The sequence below is a fragment of the Larus michahellis genome, chromosome 2 (genome assembly GCF_964199755.1).
Source record: "Larus michahellis chromosome 2, bLarMic1.1, whole genome shotgun sequence".
Taxonomy (NCBI): domain Eukaryota; kingdom Metazoa; phylum Chordata; class Aves; order Charadriiformes; family Laridae; genus Larus; species Larus michahellis.
Window position 1 is genome coordinate 163,017,707 of NC_133897.1, and position 23,618 is coordinate 163,041,324.

Here is a 23,618-nt window from a genome sequence, read left to right on the forward strand (position 1 = left end):
TTTTGGAAGGAAATCAGTTCCTCATCTGAAAACTTGCAAGTAGAGCTCTGTGTTCACATAGTACACTGAAGAGCCATTCATGCACTCAATTTGTCTTTTATGATAAAGCATACATCCCTATCTTTTCATTTTGAATTCCCACACTGTTCTTTGTCCTTATTGTATCTGGTGGTGATGCTCTCATCAGGGAGAAGAAGATTAGAGGCTGAACATATGTCACACTTTAAGTTAAGAGCTGAGGTCCCTTTAAACAAAGCTGGTATGTATGACTTTATGTCTCTCTTTACCTTTGCTTCATACAGTACAAAAATATCCAGGATACCCACAGAGCTTTGCTGCGTGTAAGAACTCTGTGTTCTGTCAAAATAAATGCAGAGGAATTGTGCAAGCTTCTGAAGGATGAATTAGAGCTCTTCTGAGAGCTGTTTTGTTTCTACCCCCTTGATAATTCCCTTAATGGTTGCCAAAGTCCCTAAATGAATGAGAGCTATATTGAGAAGTGTCAGCATTAGCTGCGGAAAGCATAGATTTAATCCAGGAATAAGTGGCACGAACCTATATAGGATTTAGAGGTTCTGTAAAGGACACTAACTAATCTATGAATAACTCCACAGGAATCACATTCTAGATAGCCACCAGGGAATCAACTGAATTGACTCTTATTCCATTGAAACTGAAATTCTGTCAGAGCTATGTGAACCCTAGAAGCAGAAAGGATTTTTAAAAAAAACAGTAAAAGCAACCACAGGTTAGCTGCTTAATGCTTACGTTTCCAGCCTTCTGTCATGTAGCTGCTGCCCTTCCACCAGGAGGGGAAAAGGGGAAGGTAGGAGGGGGCAGGGAGACTCTCTAGAACAGATGCCAAAATGCCATTAGACTTTACAAGATGTCTTGACTCTGCAGTGGACTCTGATGGTAGTTTTGCAAGAGACTACATCACCATTACTCTGACCTTCTGTTGCTGTGTTGCATAGACTGACCTCGAAAAGTCTTTGAACAAGACACCATGTGTTTCTTGACTTAAGGGATTCAAGGCTTCTATGAGAAAAGCCATAATCCTGTCAATTTTCAGATGCAGGAATCCTGGAGACGTATGATAGGACTTAGATAATATCCCTGCTTCTCTCAATGGATGCTAGTGTTAATGTGATCTGTTTATTATACGAAATGTGAATTTTAGAAGAAGAGACATGTATAAAGAAATTCTGTTTCCTTTTTTCTTCTCCCCCCCTCCCCAAGATGAAAATACAGGATCAAAAAAAGGGTTTAAATTTGCTTCATTTATCAATAGAGCTTTCTTGGTTTGTATTACCTTGTTTCAGCCTGTGGAGACAACATTCGTGGATTTGTTTGGTGTTTTTTTTTTTTTCTTCTGTTCACATTCTATACAATATTTTGTTAATGAAAATTTCAAAGTGTGTTGTACTGCAAGGAGACTTGGCATCAACAAACTACTGAATGCTGAGACTCCCTCATCTAACGATATCCATTTCTAAAAAAGAAGACTGTTTGAATCTAGTCAATCAAGCAAATGAGCAAGTGCATTTAACAAGCAGTAGGAGGATGTTTAATCTACAGTGAAGAAATATAATTTTCAGTCATTTAAAACCACACATCTATCTGCTTAGCTATGAAGGACTGATTCCCTCCTTACTTAATATGAAGTAAGTCAAGAGTATAAAGGCATATACCAGCGTAAAATCAGGATTAAGGGAAGAATATTCAGAGTCTCTTATACTGTGGCCACAAATCATTTCTAAAAGGACCGTTTTGTGGGCAATTTGTAGCTACAGATGCACTTGCAATACAGCAGATGCTTAATGAAAAAAATCCTTTGTCTAAAGAATTTCTCCAAAACAGTGGGCTGAGTGCAAGATTCACAGTGTAACTGATTGCAATGGTGGTGGGACCAGTTCACAGTATGACTTGTTATTTTTTTCACGGATGGGAGGGGTAGGTATGCTCTGAATTTTGGGGGAGCAGTTTTGAGACAGCAACATTTGCTGAAGCAGATGTTGAAGAAGTAGTTTCATTTTTCTAACAGAACAAAAAAGATTTTTGAAATAAGAGATTGTACTGCCCCATCACCTGCTTTGCCTTGGTTCAGCAAAAGAAAGAAGTATTTTTCTTGTCTTTTAACATTGCTAAAATGTATTCTGATTTCAGAGACAAATGGTAGGTGATATTCATCCCCTTGTGTTCCATTATGAAGAAAGTTAATACTAGGTTACATAGGTAGCAGAAAGAAGAAAATCTGTTTATTGCATGACAGATTAGAGTGGGAAATATTCCTAGTAAATTCAGAACTGCTATATGTGCTGATTTGAAAAATTGGAGAAAATTACTTTACAACAATCATTTCTAGCAACTGGCAAGGCACAGTACTGCCTTAGCAGGACAGCTGGCAGCTGGGAGGATGTAAGTAATTCAGTGTCAGTGTGTAACCAGCTTTCTTTGCATTGAAATAGAGGTGTTAAAACCAAACTGGATTTGCCATACGGAATGCAAAATATGAGCATGTCATTGTCTGTGTCGGCATCACAAATGGAAATGTGGATGTGCTTCCCCGTTATATTGATTTCTTTTCCCATCACTGAAGTCACTGTCAAGAATTAAACCATTTTAGTAATCCTCATTTTCTCTATTCAACCCAGTCAAGGCACCTGCATCTCTAGAGGTATCTCTCTAAAATCTTCCCAGTTTCCGTTACCTTACAAAACCTACAACTTTCTGTTAAAGATGATGCCAATCTTTTGGCATTTGTTATTGCAGGACTTCTTTATTCCACATGGTGGAATTCTTTTCCACCACTCAATTTTAAGGAAATAACCTCCCAGAATGTCCAAAAAAATATTTTGCGTCCTTTTAGGTGATACTCGCTGATGGTGTAATCAAAGCCATATAACAACATTAAATATCAACGGGGTTTTTACAGAAATTAGAGGCAGTCTTGCTGCATCCTAATCCAAACCCATTCTCATTATTCCTGCTGATCTCCTTTGTACTTTAAGTGGGTTGCAATAGTGCTCTTTGCTGTCCTGGTGCTAGAGCATGGTTCCGTGCCGATGAAGTGCTGTAATACGTAGTCCCAGTGGTATTTGGGCTTGAACAGAAATAAGTGTTGTCAGGTATTTTAGCCAACTGCAGATGAGGTTTCTAGAAATTGTTTTCCCTAGCTTTAAGAAGATTACTACAATGTCTAACTGCCAACATAAATATTTTGTGGGGATTTTTTGTTTGTTTGTGTGTTTTGTTTTTTCTTTTTGTGAAATGCAGCTAATTTTCTCAAGCAGAAGTGTACAAAAATTTCTGGAAACGAAACAGGGAATTTATATTGTTCCTCATTGTCATGGCCACTAGTCTCAATGCCACACTAAGTCCTAGATTCGGTTGACTTTACTAAAAAGGAGTGCTGCAGTTATGAGCATAGGCTGAATATTAATCTCCCTAGCTTTAATGTAGAACTCAGACTTTCCACACATATGCATTTAGTACCATTTTAACCACCTAAGGAATCACCACTTTACAGTCAATTGGTGCTCCAGAAGCATGTAGGTTCTGCATTGTATCTATCTGGATGCTTCAGATATTCTGGGGCAACTGTAACAGTAGAAACTTTTTTTATTCAGGAAGTTAAATTACTCCTTAAGCATACAGAATGTAGATTGTCTTCATCTGAGTTAACTATAGAGGCTGTCATTGTAGTTAGTGCAGATCTTGTCAGCAGTCATCGAAGCTTAGAAATAATTCCTCTAAACAAAAGTAAACCTTAGAGCAAGAATTGCATCTCAAAATACCAAGGCTGCAAGAATTAACTCTCTACTGACTATGAAGGAAGTCAACAGTGGTCTGCCCAGCTGTAGTTCTTCACAGTGCACACCCACCTTTAGCCAGAGGAATCTCCTACCTTTATTTTTCAAGTCAAATACACTGAGGAGGCACAGATGTACACATGGGCACCTGTGGACCATCATTCAGATCCCAGCTGCCATTCTGAGGTATCTGTTTCTTTTGACTGAATATAAAAGGAGCCAGGTGGTTTGAATCAGGTGCTTACACATGAGCTTCTAAAACCATCAAAGATGCTCTGTGATAGCCAAAATATCTGCAGAAATGAAACTGGTTTGACACAGAACCTATGAAGGGTCTGACCTCTTGGATGCTGGTCAGATAAGGTATACCAAGGCATTGCAAACACTAACAGATACTTGCATACAGCCCAAATTGTCTGCGCCAACTACCTTGTGTCTTTAGAATTAGGTGGGGTGAAGCAGCTCAAGAGCTGCAGATAGAGCTAATTCAATACAACAACAAAACCCAAGGTGAACCACCTGACTTACAGATGATGCTGTTTAGTGTTATCTGTTTTCAGATGGTATAATTCCCATTGGTAGTGTGTGCATGCAGACACATATTGTAATACGGTTGCTTTTTCTAATAGGATTATAACATGTCAGTACCATTTTCTGTCCATAATTTCAACACCTTAACTTTCTACATCCTTAATTGAGCTGACAATAAAACAAGATTGCTTTTTGTAAGCTGATCAACTGGGAGTGCTGGCTTTTCTCCAGCAGAAAAACATAGTCATTTTAGTTTTTTGAGAATCATATAATGTGACTCAGAGTTAAAGAGTTCTTCTCGCATGTATTACCTTTCTCTGATTAACTGAAATTGTCATTGGCCTCTTTTGTATCCACTCAATCAGTTATTTATTTAAATTTTTTTTGTCTGCCTGGAGATTATTTCCACAATCTTGAATATAATTAACCAGTCTAAGTAATTTTAGAATCAAGAAATGGACTAGCAAATAGGCTTGTCCTGTAAAATAGGGAGCAATGGGAACGTCTTAGGTCTTCAGCAAGCAGGTGATACTAGAAGAAAAAAAATAGGTTAATTATTTCCATTCATTAAATCCATCAGAAGTCATTAACAAACAATATTCATGTTACACTTCGTAATGAAGCAAAGTATAAGCCTGTGTGTGTAGCCCAGATTTGTACAATAGGCAAATGTAAAGGTGCATACAGCCTTATGCACATGAAGTCCTTTAGTATGAATGCAGTTTTAAATCCCCTTTTATCAGGGTTTTTACGCAATTTTTCATCTCTGGATTTACGTAAATGTAATAGTGAGTGGGTTTTTTGAAGCTAATGAAGTCTGCCATCAATTGAACAGAAGTAGCTATGATCACTGGGTACAAATGCTATCACATAAAAATTAACAACTTTTTTACTTTTATTTTTCTGATGAAAGGTAGAATATTCATTTTCTATTTTCATAGAATCATAGAATCTTCATGGTTAGAAAGGACCTTTGAGATCATCGAGTCCAACAATACACACACAGAAAACCCCCTACAATCTGTGCCACTAGAGCATGCCCTGAAGTGCCAAATCTACACATTTCTTAAATACCTCTAGGGATGGTGACTCAACCACCTCCCTGGGCAGGCTGTTCCCGTGCCTGACCACTCCTTCAGTAAAGTCATTCTTCCTAATATCTAATCTAAACCTCCCCTGCCACAACTTCAGACCATTTCCTCTGGTCCGGTCATTATTCACTTGGGAGAAGAGGCCAACACCCACCTCTCTCCAACCTCCTTTCAGGCAGTTGTAGAGGGCAATGAGGTCTCCCCTCAGCCTCCTCTTCTCCAAGCTAAACATGCCCAGCTCCCTCAGCCTCTCCTCATATGACCTGGTCTCCAGACCCCTCACCAGCCTGGTAGCTCTCCTCTGGACACGCTCCAGCACTTCAATGTCCCTCTTGTACAGAGGGGCCCAGAACTGAACACAGCACTCGAGGTGAGGCCTCACCAGTGCCGAGTACAGAGGCACGATCACTTCCCTGCTCCTGCTGGCCACGCTATTCCTGATACAAGCCAGAATGCTGTTGGCCTTCTTGGCCACCTGGGCACACTGCTGGCTCATGTTAAGCTGGCCGTCCACCAGCACCCCCAGGTCCTTTTCTGCCGGGCAGCTTTCCAGCCACTCTTCCCCAAGCCTGTAGCGTTGCTTGGGGTTGTTGTGACCAAAATGCAGGACCCGGCACTTGGCCTTATTAAACCTCATACAGTTGGCCTTCGCCCATCCATCCAGCCTGTCCAGGTCCCTCTGTAGAGCCTTCCTACCCTCAAGCAGATCAACACTCCCACCTAGTTTGGTGTCATCTGCAAACTTACTGAGGGTGCACTCAATCCCCTCATCCAGACCATTGATAAAGATATTAAACAAAAGTGGCCCCAAAACTGAGGCCTGAGGGACACCACTGGTGACCGGCCGCCAAGAGGATTTCACCCCATTAATCACAACTCTCTGGGCACGGCCATCCAGCCAGTTTTTAACCCAGCGAAGAGTACACTTGTCTATGCCATGATTCGCCAGCTTCTCCAGGAGAATGCTGTGGGGGACGGTGTTAAAGGCCTTCCCAAAGTCCAGATAGACAACATCCACAGCTTTCCCTGCGTCCAAAAAGCAGATCACATGGTCATAGAAAGAGATCAGATAATTTTCTCCAGTTCTTAACTGTATATGGGAGAATACCATGAGTAGCTGTATCGAACATCAATTGAACATCAATTGAAGTTATTTAATGAAACATTATTTATACATTTGATTCCTTAATAGGCAAAAAAAAGTTGGTAATGGATTAAGGAATTCTTTATTCCATGAAGAGTATTATATGTAAATATATGGATTTCATATGTACAAAACGCATTCTAATAATAGCTTTGTTGTTGATTTAAACAGAAACCAGAAGGCAGGGGGTGGGGGGGGGGGAGGGAGAAGGGGGAAGAAACAAGAAAAACTGAAATACCAATGGTTTTAGAGTCAGTTTCTGAACATCTTTCTTGTACATGAGTAAGAGGAAATGATGTAATTCATTATATCATTGCCAGATAGCAAAAAGATTCCGGGTAGACCAGTATGTCCCTTCATGGCAATCACTGGCCTAATGAGAAGATATAATTTCCAACTCGCCTCAGCAACTTGTTGCCACTTTGTCTTTGTAGTTGTCCTGCTTTGTAATCTGCCTCGCGCACTGCAGCCACAGAGAGCACCACTTGTTCTCTCCTCAGAACTAGTGGTGAATTCCGTTTCTGGGATCATTTTGATCAGACCAGACCTGGAAATGTTCCCAAGAGAAAAACACTAGTAAGAACTGTCCGAGACAGATGCAGTTAATACAGTAGACAATGTTTAAGTTGAGTTTTTTTTTACAGCCAGAATAAAATGCATACCTTCATCCTAATGAAGACAAAATAGACTTTGTGGCAGAACTCATGTCTCATCATTACTGTGGTATCAGAGACCTCTCAGTCTTTAGCATATTCTTCCTATTAAAGTAAAGTAATGCTAGTCATCTTTGTAGCTGGAAAGCTGAAGAACAAAAAGGATGATTAATATGTTCATGAAAGAAGGGTTGATGTAGACTGGAACTTGAGTTGCAGACTCTTGCATCTAAGAAAAAAAATAAATATTCCCTAGGTCAGCCTTCCTTCTTTGTGAAGACACTAACTTCAACTCCTTGAATTAATCAGCTGGAGCAAGTGATTTCTTGTGGCAATTATACATTCTATTTATTTATCACTCCATGTGGTTTTAGATGTTTTTGCTTGTGATATATTTCACAACTCTTAATTAAAGCAAGACTTGGTATGAGGTCATTAAGCAGTAGTCAGTGATAAATAGTAGTAAATAAATCAGTTAAAGGCACAATCAGAACGGATCAAAAAGTGCAAAGTATTTCTAGTGAAGTTTTTCATCAAAATCTTCAGTGTGTGTCTCTACAAAAGCAGCAAGGTGGACTTGCCTGAACACATGCATATACTCCCTTTGGATCTGCCCTAACATATCCAGCTATTCTCCAACCACTGCTTCAGAAGACGACAAGTCTCCTATGGATCCTATTTCATAGCTTGCAGAACCCAGATGGACACTTCAGATATAGCACAACAACTCATTTGGCACGAAGTGCCTGTAAGTAGGCAACTGAATGAATCTTCCTGAAGTCCCAAGAAATGTATATTATATATACACTATATAATATATGATGTAAACTATGTACTATAACCATATACTATATACTGTATAATATTAACATGTATGTATGTATCTATAAACTTTTATTTTTTTTAGCTTATGGTATTTTCTGACATTCATGATGACTTGTCAAGACTACAATTAAAATTGGATGCGACAAATAAACCCTGACGTTTACATCCATAGGCTTCATCCAAACCAGTGGCTTAGATCAACTGGCATTAATATCACCGGACTTTGAAGGAAGCTGTTCAGGAATAGACTGATGCTGGCTGGGTCACATCTCAGGTCAACTTCTCAGAAGGTAAAAAATATATCTGTAACGACTTCTGAACAGTGAAGTATATTTGAGCAGTGTTTAGTATTTGTTAGTATCAGCCAAGAACCTTGTTCTCTTCACACAGGCAAGCTCCGTGTACATCTCAACAGCCTCAGTAGCAGTATTTGTCACTGCTGTCAGCCTGCTTTCCTGCACATTTCAATGTTTCGTGCTGACTGATACACTCCACTGCAGAATTGTTCCACTCAGCTTCTGGACCCACTTATTTTCTCCATTCTTTACTTTGCCTTTGCATTGACACACAGGCAGTACTCACAATTTCCCCTGAAAGGGCTCACACTTTCTTCCAGTCGCTCAGCCAGCAGTTTAAATTCATCTGACCCTGAAGTTCCCAATTCTACAATTTCAGGACCTTATCTGGTTCACCACCTTCCCTGGGAAATGCCTACCCACCACAGCAGTAGCCATCTTGCCTTCTCATCAAATTTATTTTGATTAAGAATGAACATTATTAAGGAGAAAATTGGGGTATGTCTATTTATATAAGCATATAAATGTTGCATGTGTAAGTTTATAGATACATAGATTTTTATATACATACATATATTAATATTATACAGTATACGGTATAGAGTATATGGTTATATATTATATTGTATTGTATTGGAAAATGGAATGCAATGACCAAACTAACTGCATTTCATCCTTGGCCTTTCCATTCCTTAATATGAGACAGAAAATTTTGCTATTACAATCTATGAGAAGTTTTGCATTTATTGGCGTGGAATACAATCATAGAATGGTTAGAGTTGGAAGGCACCCTGAAGATTATCTAGTTCCAACCCCCCTGCCATGGGCAGGGACACCTCCCACTAGACCAGGCTGCTCAAAGCTCCATCAGCCTGGTCTTGAACACCTCCAGGGATGGGGCATCCACAGCTTCCCTGGGCAACCTGTTCCAGTGTCTCATCACCCTGACAGTAAAGAAATTCTTCCTGATATTTAATCTAAATCTACCTTCTTTCAGTTTAAAGCCATTATCCCTTGTTTTGTCACTACATGACCTTATAAAAAGTCACTCTACAGCTTTCGTAAAAGCCCCCTTTAGGTACTGGAAGGTCGCTACAGGATCACCTGGAGGCTTCTCTTCACTGAACAACCCCAGGTCTCTCAGCCTGTCTTCATACGAGAGGTGCTTCACCCTTCTGATCATTGTTGTGGCCCTCCTCTGGACCTGCTCCAACAGGTCCATGTCTTTCCTGTGCTGAGGGCTCCAGAGCTGGGCACAGTACTCCAGGTGGGGTCTCACCAGAGCAGAGTAGAGGGCCAGAATCACCTCCCTCGACCTGCTGGCCATGCTTTTTTGATGCAGCCCAGGGTGCGGTCGGCATTTTGGGCTGTGAGCGCACATTGCTGGGCCATGTTGAGCTTCTCATCAACAAACACTGCCAAGTCCTCTCCTCAAGGCTGCTCTCAATCCATTCTCCGCCCAGCCAGTATTTGTGCTTGGGATTGCCCCAGCCCACATGCAGGACCTTGTACTTGGCCTTGTTGAACTTCATGAGGTTTGCATGGGCCCACTTGTCAAGCCACTTCTGTCCAGGTCCCTCTGGATGGCATCCGTTCCCTCCAGTGTGTTAATCGAACCACACAGCTTGGTGTTGTTGGCAAACTCGCTGAGGGTGCACTCAAATACAATAGCCCACTCTGTGGAAAGCCATTTAATTGTTTATGCTCAGCTCTATGTGTGTCTGCAGGACAGATCTAATCTAGCATAAATCAATGGATTCCTTTGCTTTATGTTTCCTTAGCTGAAGGACTCTAGTGGACAACTTTTTCAGATTTCAAGGTCCAGCGACTGTTTAAAAGGATTGTTGTTTAAAAAGTTTTTACCGTTTCTATGATGAAAAACGAAAATAGAAGATATATATTAAAAAAAAATAGTTTGAAAACCAATTCAGATCAACCAAATCTGATTGTTTCATTAGTGTCAAGTTTAAATACTCCCCTATAGCAATAAACAAAAGTGACCATGGGGCATCATTGAGTTATTTTCATCTTTTCTTTGCAGAAAAAAGGCACTCCTCCAGCATCACACTACAGACCTGCTGTTCACTGTCTGGTTTTGCACCACTGAATGATGAAGCCTCAGCATGGAGTTCTTCTTGCATAGTCAAAAGGGAATGCAATGATAATATGCTTCTGGCAATATGCTTTGCTCTGTTGCTTAACTTGCGTGGCTTTTCCCTTTAAATTAACTCCATCAAACTCTTCCTTTCTTTAAAAATGAAGACTTAAATGTAAACATAAAGAGTATCTCTCTATTTGTTAAAAGCACTGAGGAATAGCTGGTGGGTGTATTGCAGCAAGTAGATAATTAGCCTGCTTTTTAGTACAGATATGCATAGCTGATTCTAAATTATGGCACAGAATAGTACGAAGGACTGAAGGTGCATGCTTCATCCAGGCTGGATGTTGGTGGGTTTTAAGTGTAATAAAATCAATGAAACATTTGATTTTGGACCTACTCTACTGTGCTTCTAGCCAGAGGCTACAGCGTATAGTAAGAGGTTCATGGTCTAAGTGTTCAGATTTAAAATAACTCAGCTCTCTTGAACTGCAGCTGGAATTCTTTTAGGGTTGACTCGAATTTTAAATTTCCCCTTGTTCTGCTCACCACTGCTTCCTATCTAGAGCTTCTGAAATGGGCTGTGCTGGCTCAGGTGGTATTGTAGGAGGCCAACAGAAATGACAGACTATTGTATGAGACAATTCAAGGAAATATCACGTGTAAACTAAATAAAAAAAAAGCAATGAAGAAGCATAGGTCCCGCTGGACCTGAACTGAATATTGTAGTTAGCCCCAATGTCAGTGTCAACTCCTCAATTTTATTGGAAAATGAACTTTATCATCTCAACTGGTATAAACATATATTCAGCTCCTTGATATTATTACAGTAAGGTCTGATTTCCACAGACATAGCTGGGAAAACAGTTTAATTGAAATTGTTAGTGTCCACTATGTTTTACATTGCAAAAAGAACAAATCAACACAAAATGACACACAGGAAATTCTGTTTAAACATAAGAAAAAACTTTTTATAGTGTGCATGGACAAACTCTGAAACAGGTTGTCCAGGGAGGCTGTGGAGATAAACAAACCCAACTGGATGTGGCCCTCAGCAACCTGCTGTAGCTGCCCCTGCTTTGAGCTGGGGGTTAGACTGGACGACCTACAAGTGGTGCCTTGCAAGATAAAAATCTTGAAAAAAAAATCTATTTTGTTAAGACGAAATTGGCAAGGGTTGAATGGAAGTTCCTCTTGCCTCTGCAAATTTCAATGCTGTAACAAAGTCACGGTTGAGACAAATGTCTTTTAATAATGTTACTTCAACATTGTTGTCTCGAAGAGGAACTCATGTCTGAAAAGGCATTAAAAGTAATTATCTTCTGACCACTCCTGTTTCTTTTTTTCTTTCTTTTTAACAACTCATCAAGATACTGTGTATACCCCCACTCCCATGGAGAAACAAAGTCTGTCCTTGTTCATTTAATTAAATGTCATTTTAAATGAAGCAAACAGCGAGAGAGCTTAGAGAGACTGGGGACCCTTGTCTGGTAAGTAAACTTGTATTTTAAAATTATTGTTTGGGAACATATGGGCAGCCTAGCTTACAAGGGCTAGAAGATATGCCTGGACATGCTGAGAAACATGGGTAAGCATATTTAATAGTGACAGGTCTTAAGTGACTTTGTCTCTTCCATTCAGAGTGCTTTCCTCCCATTTCCTTTTCTTTCTGCTCTTCTCCAGGGGCCCTACAGCAACAGTGATACTCTAAAATGTACAGGACTGCTCCGCTTCTCCCAGGGGCCCTGTAAAGATATTGCTGAAGTTGGTAATACACCTTCTCCTCCAATAAAGTTTGGGAACAGCTGGTGCAAGCCCATATGCCACCCTGGAACCTATTCTAAAACCAACCACTGTCTTGAGCTTTTGTTGATTTAGAAGTCCTCAGCTATTTCAGTGGTGGAGAGAAAAACAGCTAATGGAGAGAGAACTATGGATGTCTCTGCTATAAATGACCTGTCTAAGACACTGATAGCTGTACAGACAGTGCATTTCCAAGTTTAATATGGGTTTTAAAAGGCACCATAAAAATAGAAGTAACTACATTAATAACTCTGAAGACTAAAGGTAGATAAGACATGCCTAGAAGAACAGAAGTTCTTCCTTTTGATAGAGGCATGGACATGTCTGCAGGGACCACAGTGCAATATGTGATCTGTCCAGCCCTGATGCTTGTTATCTGAAATGACTGTTGCAGATCTATATTTTTGTCGTTGCTGATTTTAAGCCTTATGTTTTGGAAGTTCTCAGTTCTCAATACCAGCTGAAGGTAGGAGGAGAACTAGTCCTCTTCTCAGTTAAACCACTATTTCTTGATACGTATCTGCCACCAAGGCATTTAATGCCAGCCAATTTGTTGAATGCTGTTCACAGAATAGGCAGAAAATCAAGATTAAGATTAAAGCTGAACTGCTCACAGGGAAAATAGACTCTGGTTGTTCATCATAATTCATCATTATCTAGATGAACTTACTTGAGGATTCATAATGAATCCCCTCAAGCAGACACAGATCATTTCGAGCTGCTAGTGTAAGTCCTTTGGAGTTCCTTCGAACAGGGTGGGGTCAAAGCCTTGAGACAGGTTTTTCCTGGTTCTGCTGTCACAGCTCCTGCCATTGCAATTGTGTTGCTGCTCCTACTAACTAACACAATGCTGCTCATGTTAGTCTATAGGTGCCATAGCTACACTGAGAGGTGGGAGCAAGGAAACACTAGTTTCCTAAGTCTAACTATGTAGGGGGTAAATAAATTCTCTGAGGCCTGCAAGGAGGTGGACTTAGGAGGCTACAAAAGTGCAGCAATTTGTTCAGTGAACCACGAGGATTATTTCCAGTCACACCATGACACTCTTGCATAATTTGTGATTAAGCTTAAGCTGACAGTGATTTTCATTATCTTTTCGAAAGGGAGAAAATGTCTTCACAGTAGGACCAATGCAATAGGATTGTAGATGCAGACATGCTGCCTGTGATATAAAGTACTCAATAAAATATGAATATGGATGACTTAAGGTACTGCTCATCCATGTAAATGAAGGGAGAAAAGAGGTAGAGAATGACACAAAGAAGCATATTTGTGCCCATAGTGAAGTCAATGGAAACTTTACTGCTGTTCTCAGTGCAAGAAGAAATCACCAGAAACTTCAAAAAACCCTATTTTTTCCTGTCTCTCTGGATTTTCAGAGGCTTTTTTCTCCTCTTCTGTAGTCCAGATCTTGACTGAAATTCAGATACATGTAAGGGTATTAATTTCATATAGAAATGAGGGGTGGAAAAGAGTAATTTGGGTACACAGTACAGAGCATTCCCTTCAGAGCACAATAGGTGACAGTGACAAAGCTGCTGTTCCTTTGCGTTGCTATTTCTAATATACTCTTGCACCATTCCTAGTGCACAAGACAGCAGTGACAGTGTGCTGGAAAGGGTGACCCATACAATAATACATATTGGTGATTTAAAATTTCTTAGCTGTCACAGGTGGTCCAAGGTCCATAGCAGTGGCCTCAGAGGAAGTTCTAGTGTCACCAATGCAGCCAGGTTTTGAAGCAGGATTTTGAAGAAGATAGTGGCTTTAGAAATTTTACTTGGAAGATCTTATGCAAAATAAAGGGATAAGCATAAAGAACACAGCGTTTTTATTAAGTTTTGGAAAAGTGTTTAATGTACAGGAAAAGAAATGTCCTCTCTAGATTAAGATGCTCCTAACAGTGGAATTTGTTCCATGTCCCTAAGGGTGCCATTCTGTGAACTGTTAAATCTTGTTAATTTTTCATGATGTTCAGGCAAATCGTGCCTTTACCTAATTCCCTTTTAATTTCTCAACAAAAGTTTTATATCACATGAAAAGCCTTGAATCCTAAGATGTTTGTAATTGTAATAATTGCTTCTATTCTCCACACTCAGCTAGACTACCATTCTCCCTGTGCACTAATGGCCTTTTAACAGGCAAATGGGAACCTGGGAAACAGAATTTGAGGTATTTGCACTTGACAGAGTGGGTGGATTTTAGTTGAGGGTGCTGACCTTTTTCATTAACAGGACAACACTATACATTAAGTAACCGCAGGCTACTAACGCAGAAAAGAATTGTTCATAAATGGTAAAATTAGGCTTGGAAAAAGCAATCTGTTATTTTAAAATCTTAGGTTTTCAATTCCTTTCTTTTCTACCTTGATTGTTTTGATTTAATTATGTTTCCGTTAGTCAAGCAACATAGTAGCTGTGAAACAAAAATAATGTTCAATGGTACAAAAAGGTACGCGCAGTCTTTCAAATAAAGTTCAAGCTCCCTGTCAGGTCTCTGAGTGGTTTTATCCTATGTTGCTAATTCTAGTGTTCCAGTTCCCTCCCACTGCTTTCTTGCCGCATACTGCTCTCTTTAGACTTTTTGACTTCCTCTTTATTTTCCTTATATATTTCATGAAGCCCTTTCTGCTTCAAATTCTGTTTTTGCTTAAGCTCTGAGTGATCTCTTCTGACCGCACTAATCCAGCCTTCCACTTAGTCTCTTCTATGTTGTGTATATTCACTATGAAACATGGACAAGTCTGCTCCTCTGGCACTTAGGCCAGCTTGAATAGAATGGTCTGTGTATACAATACTACACAGTATTAAATTTTAATGGTATACAATATTAAGCTCAGCCTCACTTGTAAGGCCACAGACAAAGTAAATAACTATCTGAAAAGATTCCTGGTCTGTGCTAAGTCACTAAGTATATTTTGAAAAGAGTTTTAGGAGACTCTTAGTTAGCAAGGAACATTCTGGCTATTGAACTACATAGGTGATCAAGATCCCGTGCTTAGCTGAATTCCTTTGCCCAGTTTAATTTACTAGCATAGGTGTAATCTAAGATCCTCATCAAAATTTTCAGTTCAAAATCATTTAGGCTGTTGGAGTGACAACAATTAAAAAAACCCGACCAACCAACCAAACAAAACAAAATAACAAAGTTTAACTTGGTTTTCAAGGATCTAGTACATTCCGTTAAATCTGAGTTTCTAATTGATTAAACCCATCGAGGGACTCAGGAAGAAATCTAACTGTTATGATTTATTGTATCAATTGGGCGTTGTAAATGAGGTTGTTTCTGAGCTCTTCCATTCTTTCAAGTCCAGGCAGTTTTGGAGAAAATTTTAAGATACACACATCTTCATGTCAAAAATAAAATTGAGAGGTTTGTGCAGACTTGGAAAGTGTTTAAACTTTTTTTAAAATTACTTTGAGCATGGCTCTAATGGAAGACAGTGTAGAGTTCCTTGACATAACAGAGACTGTATTTGATTAACCCACAATATATAGTGCAATGTCCTGCTGATGTCATTTGGGGTGAAAATAGACAGAAAAGTGGTGAAGACTCAACCGCTTCCATTAAATAATCTCAAAAGCTATTCCCATATGAAAGGAAAAGGCATCCTTAGTCAAGAACTTACATGACTCTCTTCATTTATCTCCAGCATGGAGAGAAGCAAAATCTCAGAAGACAGTCTGATGACCACTCAGCTGGTAAAGCAACTTATTCACCTTAGCAAATCGGTAGACAATACAGATTGCTACTGGAAGGGTGGGTTTTGAAGGTCTGAGAATATTTGTCCTGCAGACACATATGGGATTTTATTACATACCTCCCTTTAGCACTTACCAGGATGGGAGAACAACTGATCCCTGTGTCAGGATGTTTTCTATGCTTAGAGAGTACATACCGAAAATAATCTTTCTTTTTTTACTTATTTTATTTCTTTAAGCAGCAAAACATGCCTCTCTAAAGATGGTAGGATTAAATCTTCTGTTCATTTTTATTTCTCCCCACTTAACACTAACCTTCCCTTTCCTTACTCTTAAAATTTTTAGTATACTTAAAGTACCACAGGTAGTATAAAAATATTTAGATACTGAATGCAGGTTCCTCTCCTTTCTTTTGCATCCTTCAAACTCTTATACATCATTTGGAAGGAAATGGAGAAAGATATATTTCTTTGTAATTCTTGCTGGTTATCACAACGCCCTATTAGATGCTGAAATGCAGCATCAGAAAAGTAACGATGCACATCAGGTATGATAAAAACAGAAGAGAAGCTGCACAGAGCGGTTTGGAGTGGACCTGTGCAGGACTTAACTCACCCCTTTCAAATCATAGAAGTTCTGCCGATGATTTCAAACTTCCAGCTGTCTTGTGAACTGCTACTCATTTTCAGCAATATGTCATCATTAACAATATGTCTGCTTGCTTTTTTAAGCAATATGCCATCATTAATTCTGAGCTGCTGTATTCCTCAAGACACTCAGCTCAAATCCAAGCTTAATGAGGTTGAGACACATAAAGTTAGATAATTGTGTATGAGGAAAATGAAAATGGAGAAGGAAAAGAGAAAAAAAAATAAATAAAGAAAACAAGGGGTGGAACCGTACAGTTGTGTTAATGTGTTTAAGGAATAAACTGAGTCTAAAAAGATTCCAGTCTCTTTCCATTTGCCTTTATCATTAGTCCACCCGAGAGTGAACTTGAATGTTTCCCCCTTATTTTGATGGGTTTGGTTTTGTTTTATGATGGAATCTGATGTTCCTCCCCAGAAAAAAGTGATTAGCAAGAGACAGCTTGACCTGGTAGGTTAAACAGTTAAATGGTTAAAATGAACCTTCCACAAATGCCAGTAAAAGGAAACTGGTGGTATTTTAAACTATTTTAAACATTCTATATTTTAAACACTCTATATTTCTGGAAGTGGGAAATCCTTATTTAGACTGAAACATCTGCTGGATTCCTAGATGTACAAATAATTCTTTAAGCTCTTTTAAGCAGGCTTATTCCTGCACATTTTTATATCATCTGGTGTGCTTTAACATTACTGGTTAACTAATAGAAATAAAAATATTTATTCATCACATGAAAAACTACCAGCAAGTTGTTTAACCTCTTTCAGAAGGAGGGAAAAGATAAAATGATGACATAAAGTGAAAAAAAAAATAAAATTGTCATGCCAGTAAAATGAACTGAAACAGTTCAAATTAGTACAACACCCTTCTCTGGGCTCACTTTATTTGTCTCATTGTTTTCAGTCCTTCAGCACTGCCTCTGTGAAAAGAATCTTAAACTTGCTGGTTTTTGCTTTAGGCCAAGTTGATGAGGAAAGGAAATAACCTTCTATCATCTTTAAAGCAAGGGTGGCGAGCATCCCTCACTATGCTGCTACATCATAGTAAACAAGATTTAGTGGTGGCGCATCACAACTCATGCTGTCCTTCCATTTCTTGTCAACCTGAGGCAAAGGGAAATAGCAGCTTGATAGGGGCGGTTTCCTTACCCACTTTTCCTAAATTCAACATATTTATTTATTCCATCACAATAAAGTTTGGTAACAATAAGACAGGATGCAGTCACGCAAAATTACTAACTATTAAATTTAAGTGTGACTCCCAGCAAATCCGTTGCTGTAAGTACAGTATTAAATATATATTATTTAATTTAAAGTGTCAGAATGAGTTGCCTAAATAAGAACTTTATTTATCCTTGTGAGAATATGCTGCTGGTAAGGACTCCATAGTAATATGACAGTCCTGCAGCATTTTAATAGAGTTGATTTTACCATTCACACGTATGTCTTGGTGCCCAGATGTGTTCCTGTTTCTCTTGTCGGCTTAAGATACTACTTAAAATGGGTAGTATGTTGAAAAATTACCTTTGTTGAGAGTGTAGAAACAAGCAGTTCATTAATTGTTATGTAGGAACTACCAGCCTACAGTTCCCACTTGAGTCACGTCACATCCTGTGGGGGTTGAAACAGGCTGTAGCAGTGTCCTATGTTCTCTGCTGATGATACAGAGAACCTATGGTGTGCATACCCTCAATTTAGCACTTTAGCTGGATTTCAAAATGTAAAAAATATGAATGTAGCCCTTCCTTTTTAAGTTTGGAGGAATTCCTGTATGCTTATTTTTCTGTTATTTCCTGGTATACTTCTCACTTATTCCTCTTGCGGAAATATGTCAGCGTCACTCATGTGAGTCTTGACATAGAATTTATTCCATCTTTTTTTCATTATACCACTTCTACCGATAAAAGTTATATGAAATTCTGGAAAATAATAATGTGGCAACTATAACCTTAGTAAGGCGCATCCACAACATGAACATAGTGGAAAGCAGAAGGGAAATCCCAGTGATCACTACGACATCATTGACTTGACTTTTCTGCACCCCACTGGGCACAAGGTGTATGCATCGAGTTTTTCTTCAAATAAATCCATTAGTTTCTATAGTGAGTCATTGATGCTTAGGGCATAAAGCCCTTTGCACTTTAAAATTATTTCCTGAGTGCAATTTTTATATCTCAAATTTTGTTTGGTTTTGGGCTTTCATAATTTCAGAAGTATAATTTTCAACTTTCAACTAGAACAGCCATTTTTCTTCATCAAAGCGGGATCTTGCAATACTTCAAGAGAAGTAATAGCAAAGTTTCCATGTTCTTGGATACTTAGTGGAAATTGATAAACCTCTTGGAAGTTTGCAGTGAAAATTAAAAAAAAAAATCCAATTAGAAATAAGAGGTGTACAATTGCCATATTTGCTGTAAAGTTGGGTGTGCCTTATTATTCTTAATAATGACTTAATAACAAATACATTTTTCAACAGTTCCATGAGCTAGGGAAAACATGGTCTTTATTTTGCCTAATGAAGTAAATTAAGAAAATACCTTGTCGTAAAGGGGATGCCCAGCCTGCAGTGAAATAACAGCAGATGCTTCCTCCTGCTCCACATGAAAACCCAAAGAATGATGTACATTATGCACCTTTTTGCTTACATTACAACAGGTAGCTCTTCTGAACATTCGACTTGTCTTATCAATACTTTCATTTATCAGTTAATTTCCCCACTGGGTCTCCCATTTCTGAGACTCTGGGAAGAACAGAAGAGGTGGAATGGAGGATCAGAAGTTTTGGGCTTGTTTAATGACGGAACAAGAATAAAATTAAAGTTAGTTCAAAATTTTCGGAGTGAATATTTGACTTAACTTCAGAGTTGCTTTCTCTGAAGCTGAATCTCCATTCAAGCCATTCAGTGTCTGCTCATGTTTAATGAATGATTGAATAAATATAGTCCTGACTGTAGAATAACCCTAGAATGAAAAAATATATTTGAAAAGCTAGCTATACTTGCAACATTTGGATGAAGTTTTGGGTTGCCTAAGTTGAGAAAGTTTTACATTATATATCTGGTATAAGAACTTAATGATACTTGCCTCAAAGATTGAGAATTTGACTTGCAAAAAGGATGCATGGGGATGCAAAAAAGGCATACAAAACAGATGCCAAGGTTTTCTTACATGTCACCTACAACACCTGCAGAAAGTGACCTTATGTACTTTAGATTTTGCCTATATAAAAAATGCAAATCAGACACAACAGAAATTTTACAAGAACTGAAGAGCGAAGATTATCCAGCACAGAGGAAGGGAAGCTCACTGAGTCCTCATTATAAATTGTCTATAAAAAAAAAAGATAGAGAGAATGTTTCATACTCTTTTTCTGAGTCCAAAGATATGTCATTGTTGCTTCAAAGGGTGTTGCCCTATTGAAATATGAAGTAGCTAATTTTTTTCTGCCATTATCATGATTTTCAACTTCTCACTTATCCTAATTGTAAAGTATGTCACCCATTGATATGACAGCAAGTTTCTACCCCATGCAGGCTTCTCACTATTAATGTGAAAGGTGAAAAATTAGTGAAGTTACAGTAAATATTTTTACATGGTGGTGGAAGGGACACTGGGAAATACACTAAGCATTTGTTATTGTTGTTAACATAAACATGCTTTTATAGATAAAATCTAATTTTTCATAATTTGGGATGGTAAGATTATGGGCTGCAGAACCAAACAGAGATCAAGACATATTTCTTCAGACATTCAAACTGTATGAAATATGTCTTAAGTAATGTGATAATTAAGTAAAAAAACCTCTTTTTCTCAGCATGAAAAATAGCAGGAAGAGAGGTGATTTTTCTGTATCAGAGGTGTACAGTTTAACTCCTGTAAATATTTTGTAAGTCAGTAGGTTTTTCATTCCTCAGTGGATTTTTTTAGAGCTCTGGAATAAATGAAACCATTTTGTAAATTGTATCATACAGCAGCTGCCACTTAGGACCCTCTGGAGCAGGAAGAGAGATTCTGTGCTGTGGATGATGACTTAAGTAAAACCAACGCTGTTTACCCTACAGGAAATAGGTCTTCCATTCAAAAGTGTGGCATGTTCATAATCTCAAACCTGGCCTAATGAAGAGATGTGTCATGGTCCACTCCTCAATCCACTATAGTCATCAAGGGTGGAATAAGTCTCTTCTAACTTAAGTTATCTACATCTGAACTAGCTGTCCAGATTTCCTCCCTGACAGGTAATGGGAAGACTTAGCACTTACGCAAGCTGATCCATATCATTCAGAGGTAGACATCTTCAACAGATTGGGTGAAGCATCCTCTACAGTTGCCTATTTCTCTTCATTGACCAAGGAATCTGGGGAGTTTTGACAACTTGTTCAGATGTAAAAGTCTATGCAGAATCATCAGTTTCCATAGAAAGCAGTAATTCATTTAAAGAGATGGTGTGAAAACCTTGGTCCAATATGGAGAATGTAAATAGTCAACAAAAGCCTTCCACAAAATAATTGTTCTATTGTTTCTGGTATTTTTTTCATCCAAAATGTCTGAAAAGATGGGCCATACATCATTATGGAGATCAATATTAGTCTGAAAGGCTTAAATAACTTTTTTCAGCAGCTTGTGAACTGATGTAGAAAAGTAATGAACTAAGCCCAAGAATTGATGTAAAATATTATCCTAACATTACTATACACACATTTTTTTTTTATTATTATTGCAACCTATATGCCTGTTGCTGTTTTTTTAGAGCTCTTCATTTCAACATGAAGGTCTAAGGAGTGTGTTGGGACTTCTTATTTCTCTAATCTAAAAAAACTATAATAAAAAAAGAGGACAAATGCATTTCATTCTACTTTATGTATGGTTAAATGCTTGGGGGTTGGACTAGATAACTTTTAAAGGCCCCTTCCAACCCAAACCATTCTATGATTCTGTGATTTAAGATAAGTATATTTTAGACCACTGTCAACATCCTGCTTCCTTGCTTTCCTTTGTCATTCTCTGTTTTTAGTTACTTGCTATTGTAAAAATGGGCACTGCATTTTCACACTCCGTAATTCTCAAAGGATATTATTTATCTGTAGCTGAGAATTTCAGGGGGTAATTATGTTGAGAATCACTTTGGCAGAAATCCCAATGAATTCTTGAGGTTTTCTTTTTGGCTGAAAATTTTACATCTGTCATAGCAATGGCTCCCTTCAAGATGGTAACCTCTGAAAATGACACATTGTTTTTCATCTACCACTTTTTCCAAGATTTTTCTTCCCTTTTCTATTAATCTATCTGTTTATTCCTCGGCTTACTCCAAATATCTGCTAGCAGATTTTTAGCTGTATTCCCCCAGTTCCTCATTTCTGTTTTTCACTTTTTAAAGCTTGGCAATACTAACATTTCAAGATCGATGTGATTTTATGCTAGATAAATATTTATCTTGCTTTATTCCTTTCCCACCCACCATGGCAATATCTTCCAGGGTTTTGACTATGTTCATTCACTTTGATCTCTGCTTGATTTTACAGCATGACTATTCGGAGTGGGGGACGTCTGTGTTGTCACTTTTAAGGTTTCCTTTCAATATCTGTGAACAGCCCTGCCTGAGAGATTTATCATTAGTGTCCAGAAGAGCTGCCTCCTAGTGTCCCCCACTAATACAAGTTTTCTATTTACTTTCCCTTCCTCTCAACAGTGTTGTAAGCATCCCAAACAGCATAAACACTAGAAATCATGGAAAAATAACCATTCTCCTACTTTAGCCTATATTTTCATTTACTTAGCAAGGCTGCAAAACAAGAAAAAAAAGGTATTTTGTTTAGATTAGACCTAGGAACCAGGACATCTAAGTCAATACAGTGAAAGAAATTGTCTTTAATTGCTGGTTTTCATTTCTTTAACCAAAGTAAAAACCTTTTATAAGGCATTTTCTCCATGACGGAACAAACTTGGCATTTCGTTACCACTTTAGGACCCTAGTAGCTTCTTTCTGAAATTAGAATGTCAGTTGTTTAGGTGATTCACTATAATACAAATTGGACAATCCAGAAGTCTTTCAGAACTCACACAAATTGTTTATAGTAAGATCATATAGAGATGTTACACGTTCACTTCTCACAATTCACTTTCTGGCCCAATGTGTCCTACTGAAACCTCCCTCTCACTCAGATTCCTCAGCTCCACTTTTTAGTCTTCCCTAGATTTTCTCGTAGCTGGCTTTGCTAATTCAATTTGAGATCAAGGCACCCACGTTTAAGTCTTTATCAGAGCTAGGATGTCTCAGTTTCCACGATAATCAGTGGAGTTCAGTCAGTAAATTAAATAAAGTATAGGCAGTATGGACTCGGTTTATTTCTCTAAATATCTTTAAAAAATTTCACTCAACTGTTTGCAAATTATTTGCCTAAACTCCAGTACTATTTGAAATGTTGTCATGTACTAGTATAGACACTGAGGGTTTGAACAAAGCTACTTGACATTGATATATAGATAAGAGTGGAATTCGAAAAAGAGGCAGAAGGTACAGGAGATAGAGTTTATATAAGGTTACGTCCCTCCATATGCTGGGAATCCTTTACATGGTCAGCACTGGTTATGCACCGTGCTATGCAGAAGCTCATCCGTGTTGAGGGTTGTGATGATAGGCTGGGATGTTTGCCCACTTGGGCGTGAGTTTTGTTGCAATCATGATCATAAACCATGTCTTGTCTCACAGGTGGAAGGCAGGTGGACAGCCCTTAGCATGCTAAGACTGTGAGGGAGTTGGCAAGGGACTTGTATTATGGGGTCACACCAGCACACACACAGGTCAACTTGACACATACCTCGACTACGTGTTAGCCAAGAGTCAGATACGCGTACTAGAGCTGTCAGGTTGTATAGTGGCCACTTACATACAGATATCCGGATAGCTATCGCCTATGTTCAGGTTCTGCTTGAAATCACTAGCTCATCATAAAAGATATTCCACAAGGGACTGTTAGAGATTCCCTGTTATCTGAAGGTCCACCTAATTTTCAGCAGTTGC